Source organism: Callorhinus ursinus, unplaced genomic scaffold, assembly GCF_003265705.2.
Source record: "Callorhinus ursinus isolate GAN/ISIS: 27379988/994484 unplaced genomic scaffold, GSC_fseal_2.0 scaffold102, whole genome shotgun sequence".
Classification (NCBI taxonomy): domain Eukaryota; kingdom Metazoa; phylum Chordata; class Mammalia; order Carnivora; family Otariidae; genus Callorhinus; species Callorhinus ursinus.
This window is the reverse complement of record NW_027397164.1, coordinates 211,778-217,777: the sequence shown is the minus strand read 5'-3', so window position 1 is coordinate 217,777 and position 6,000 is coordinate 211,778.

The window sequence follows — 6,000 nt, the reverse complement described above, 5'->3', positions numbered from 1 at the left end:
GTCTTTCTGCCCAGATGACAGGGGCGCCGCCCTCAGGGTGAGCAAGTACACTTAGTACCATCTCCCAGAGCATCTGTCATGGACTCACGGACACACATGCGGGCGCTGGTGCCCTGAGCCTTTCTGTATTCGATTTTGTGTGACATGTGACCCAAATATCTGGGCTCTATATAGGGACTCTCAGGGCCCAGGCAGGAGGTGTGTGCGTGTGTACACGTGCTTAGGCATGTGGCGTACCCCTTGTGACCTGTCTGTCCTGGGGCTCAGGCAAAGCCAGCTTGCTCTCTATTTCCTCCTCCATGACTAGAGTCCTGCCAGGCTGCTGCCCTCCTTGGCGAACATTGCACCTGCCTTTCTCTGTGGCCGAGCGTGCCTTAGGGGGGGATTGTTTATTTCTTCAATTAAAAGAAGAGAGGCCCTGGGAGGCTGCACAATCGAAATTACCACATTTTAAAATGCTCTGACATTCATGAAACCATAAACCTCATGGTGGGTTCGCCTCCTCTCTGGACTAGAACAGCCCCTCTCCTGGGGTCTGGGGCGCTCTGACCTTCGCCTCTCTGTGGCCAGAGAGCTCCCAGGCGTCTCTGTTTGCATCTGTCACCATGTTACTCTTTCCGTTCCCATAGGTCTCTTCGGCCTCGGCGTGGTGTTCGGGAAAGTCTAGGAAGTCGAAAATCGAGATTCTAGCAGTGACCTTGGACAAGACCCTCACTTCTCTGGGCCTCAGCCTCCTCCACAGTAAAATAAAGCTAGTACACACTATGATGGGAAGCTCTGCTGCGAGAGATTGGAGCCCCTTTGTTAGGTAGAAGCTTGTATCGGGAGTACAGAAGGAAGTCGGCATTAGCCCCATTGTACAGGAGAAGAAGAGGAAGGTTGACAAGATCCCGGCTGGGCCGCGGAGCTTGCCCTGAAACAGACAAAGACGGAGCCAGCCGCGTGAAGCAGACATGTGCTCTCTGTGCTCTCCGCCCCAAACAGCCAGGGGGGATGGATGAGAACTTGTCTCCCAGCCCTACGCAGTAATTATTGGTGTTCATAACGATGCCCTGAGGCATTACATTCCGTCAGAATCATCAAAGAAAGATTAAACCATGCCTCGTATAATTGCTCTTTGAAATACCTTCTATTCTCTTGCTTGGAAAATTGATAACCTATGGATTTTCAATTAACTTAAAGTTAGGAAGAATATTCCGTTTACCCAAGTACCCCATCCATTTTCTGTTCCTTGTAGGAGGAGTTTATTATCCAGCTCGGGCCGTATCCCCCAAGGATGACCGGGTTTGGGGGTAGAAAACTGTAGATCTGGACTTGGAGGCTCTGGTTCCTTCCTGACAGGATGACCCTGCCAGCCCCCTAGGTTCTCTGGCCTCGGTTTCCTCATCTGTAAAAAATGGAATTAATGCCAGACCTGCTCCCTCGGCGTCATTGCCCGAATCAAGTAGATCATGGGTGTGTTTGTAAATGGCATGTCTGTACAGATGAGGGGTGTTCAGGAAGCGCTTGAGAACTGTTCGGGAAGACTGCGGGCTCAGCCAGCAAGACCGCTAGTTTGAGCAAAGAGCACTGGACAGGTTTCCTGGATCCACGGTTTTCCCAACAGCAAATGGTGCAGCCCTGGACCTCAGCTTTATCATCTGTAAAATGGGGAGCAGGCCGACTTGGAGAAGACCAGAGCCTGGCAGTTCGAGAACTAAATCGTGCCCAAAGGCCTTTCTTAATTGACCAGTAGGGTTTGAAAGTCATTAGCAACATTTAAAAATTGAGAGATTACCTCTAAAAATCTGGAATCATGGCTCTTTTTTTTTTTTTTAATGGCAAAAATAGGACTACGTTCTTGCCGGGCAAAACTGGCAGTGCCAATTAGCTGTGTTGGCCCCTCCATCTCTCATTGCACCCCTCTCCCTCCCCCCTTGGCTGGCTTCCCTAGCTTGTGTTTACTTGCCTGGCCCCACATGGGTTGGTGACCCTTAGACTGCGTGATCCGTAAGGCCCTTGACCTGTCCCAGCTGCCCCGGGGATGCCGGCTTTCATCCCAGGAACGGAGAGAGCGGTCAGGGACCTGGCCAGAGCCACCTTCCCACCTGGACCCTGGCTGGGGAGAGGCACATTCCTTCAGCAACCTCCAGGCCCATGCAGAGCAGAGCACTGTGGAGGGGACCCCCCCACCCACGCAGCCCTCACAGCCAGAGCCAACAACTCACAGCTGGGGTTACCCGCGTGCTGATTTCTGTTTTAAAAAATACTGCTGGATAAACAGTGAGGGAAACCCGAGCTGTTCCCACACCACATAAATCCCCAGTTTGCTGTCCTATCTGGTTAGCTGGTCCCCCCCAATAATGGCACTGTTGCCTCACAAGCAAGGGCTGGAAAAGTGCACCCCGGGAAGTAGGCGGCTCTGGAGTCTGGGGGGCTGGCGCCCTGCCCAGCCCCACGGCAGCCCTCCTCCTCTCTTTCAGCACTTCCTGCCCAGGGGCGCTCACCTTTGTCCTCACTCCCTCCACCTGCACGCCCTTCCTCCTCCCTGCTGCTTTGTCCCACTCCAACAAGGGAGACCTTCCTGGGGGACCCTGGGCTCCTCCAACAACTAGATAGCCGCTGCCAAAGGCAGACCTACCTGATGGCCTGCCGCCCCTCCCCCTGGCAGGCTCCCGGTAATTCTCCTTTCCAGAGCCTTCAGTCAAAGTGCATGTATCTTGGCTCCGAAGGTAAGGCCAGAGCCCTCACCAGCCCAAAGATGAGTTTGGCCTTAGATGAGGGTTGCCAGATTTGGGTGGGGCAGGGAGGGGGCGTGGGAAGCATGCCCAGTTAAATTCGAATTTCAGGTAAGGAACAAATAATGTTTAGCCTAAGTATGTCCCAAATGTTGCACGGGATATACCCACTGGGCACCCTGTATTTTCTTTTTTTTTTTTTTTTTTAAGATTTTATTTATTTGAGAGAGAGAGAGAATGAGAGATAGAAAGCACGAGAGGGGAGAGGGTCAGAGGGAGAAGCAGACTCCCTGCTGAGCAGGAAGCCCGATGAGGGACTCGATCCCGGGACTCCAGGATCATGACCTGAGCCGAAGGCAGTCGCTTAACCAACTGAGCCACCCAGGCGCCCTGGGCACCCTGTATTTTCTCCAGCTGTTCTACCTTAGCGCTTTTCTCCGAGGAAGGAGGGGCTCTGCCGGGGAAGAAGAGGCCAGGGTTGGGGGGCCAGCCTACCTTGAGGCTACAGGTGGCCAAGTGACGGGTGCTGGCCAATGCGGCTGAAAAGCAGTTGTTGACCAGGACTTCCAGAAAGCCCCCTTGAATGCGGCAGAGGGATGAGGCACTCTCATTGGTGCTTCCTCCTTTCTGCCACTTGAAATGCCAACATGACAGTTGAGCGTGAACCACCAGCTGGATGAGGGGGCCCGTGGGGGCAGGAGGCAGAAAGAGTGACGGTGCGTGGGCCCCTGATGACTTGGAGGAGTGGCCATCCCCGGCGGAACTGCCACCTCAAGTCTCCGTGCGTTTCCCCTCCTGTTATTCTGATAAAGCTGACTCTTCTCCCTGCCAGGGGCACTGTCCTGCACCTGTGCAAGTCAACAGGCCCCCCCAAACTCCTTCAGAAAAGGGTCCGTTTCCTGAGCACCTCCTGAATGTCCTCCTGTACATCCTCTATTTGCTGAGCTGCCACTTTTCAGTTGGGGAAACTGAGGTCACCAAGAGCCAGGGCTCCGATACAGGCCACTGTGGGTACTATTGTGTTTTCCAGTCCTCCACCCACATTCTTGGTAGCAGACAAGTGATGGGCAGCACCACAGGTTGAAAGGAAATGCACACAAGAGAAAACTTTCATCTGAAGTAGCTGGCTCTATTAAACTCAGTGTTAATCGGGGACATAGGGAAAGGCCCCATTGTTGGTTCCCCAGGGGGGAATGTCTTGGTCCCACCTTGCAGGCTTCACTGGGGGCATCTGTGACAGTCGTGAGAACTGTACTCTGTGCTTTATTCACTTCTCTCCCGACCATCCTATTATCCGAGTCTCACAAAGGTCCCATAGGGCAGTAGTAACCGTGCTGTCTCAAACCTTCTGAGGAGCAGGGCGCCTGGCTGGCCCAGTCGGTTAAGCGTCCGACTCTTGAGCTCAGGTCACGATCTCGGGGTTGGCTCTGCGCTCAGTGGCGAGTCTGCTTGAGAGTCTGTCTCTTCCTCTCCCTCTGCCCTTCCACCCCACTCGCACGCACACTCTCTCAAATAAAATAAAATCTTTTTTAAAAAGCCTTCTGAGAAGCAAAGGGCATCTACATTCCAGATAAGTCCCAGGCCCAGGAGTAAACATCCTTATTCAGAATGACTGCTGCCATATTCAGAACTTGTCTGTCTCCTGTCCCATCCCTCGAGGTCTTGCTCAGGAACAGCTGTCTTGTCCAATATACATGTTCTACTATGTGAGTGAAGGCTAATGGCTTCATCTTGTCCCTGGGGTGGCATATAAATATTTCCCAGGGTCTTCTGGAGTTGTCTTTAAGGGGTCATCATCATCATCATCATCATCATCATGATCCTGATACTACCACTAAAAACTGTAAACCAGGCAATGGCGAGAGCTTTCCTAGGTCACCTCAAACACTTCTCTCATCAACTTAATGGAGAAGGAAGGAAAAGTGTATTCCCACTTTACAGATGAAGAAACTGAGGCCCAAGTGATAAAGTGAGTTGCTCAAAGCCATTCTGCTTATTCATGGTTGAGCTGGGATTTGAACCCAGACTCTGCTGGTTCCCAAGGCCAAGATCATGACCCTCTGTTGTGTTGCCATAGAAAAAGGTATTGAGGGGTGCCTGGGTGGCTCAGTCAGTTGAGCCTCTGACTCTTGGTTTCAGCTCAGGTCATGATCTCAGGTGCCCTGCGTTGGGCTCCAGGCTCAGTGGGGAGTCTGCTTGGGGATTTTCTCCCTCTTCCTCTGACCCTCCCCCTGCTCTCTTTCTATCTCTCAAAATAAATAAAATAAATCTAAAAATAAGAAGGAGGAGGAGGAAAAGGAGGGGGAGAAGAGGAAGGTGGTATTGAGGGGCTAGGCTGGGCCGTCTTCATCCTCCAAGGAGACGTGACCTGCCCAGTGTTCCAGCAGAGTAAGGAAAGAGAAGGCATAATGATCCTCACGTGCACCACCCCCTTCTGTCAGCCAACTCTGGTCACAGCATCCGTTCGTTTATCCCCACAACAGCCACATGAGGCAGGAACTGTCCTCTCCCTCTTGCCAGTGAGGAAACTGAGGCTCAGAAGAGGGATGTGACTTGCCTGAGACCACAGAGCTGATGGAGGGCCGGGCCCCACCTCGTGCGTGTCCAGGCTCGAGCCCCCAGGCCCCAGGCTCCCCTCGGACACCTGGGTGGGGTGGCCTAGCACGCACCGGAAGCAGGTCCATGGCGCCAAGGACAAGCCTGCTTGTCGCACACAATGGGGGAAATTCCAAAAGTTCCTTGGGGTGGCTCAGGTGTGGCCCGGCCGACCATCCTCCTGACGCACGCTTTTCCTCTTCCTCCTCCCGCCACCCCAACAACAACCAGAAGCGGGGTCCCCTCCCTTCCTGAAAACCCTGCTCCCCTTGGCCGTGCAGCCTCAGGGCTTTTTTTCCACAAACAGCCACTTCCATCCATCTCTGTCTGGGGGCCTGCGGGGCCTGGAGGGGGAAATGCTGACTTTGAGGAGGTTAAAGGTGCTGGTGCCCGGCCTTCAGCTAACAAATGGGCTGCCGTGAGGGGAGGGACTGTTGTTTTTTCCTGGCCTCTGAAGAGGGGCCTGTCAGGAAGATGTAGAGGCCAGCAGGCCCCCGGCCGCGCCCCGCGGGGCGGCTGATAGACGCGGGCAGCTGCGCGGGCGCCGGGGTGCAGGGGGGTGCTGGGCCCAGAGGAGCGCACTGCACCCCTGCCGTGCCCCTCTCGCTGCCCCCCTGACCCCTGGGCCCACCCCTTCCAGGGGCAGCGGCTGGGCCTCCCCAGGCCGGGCCTCCCTGCGACTGGGCTC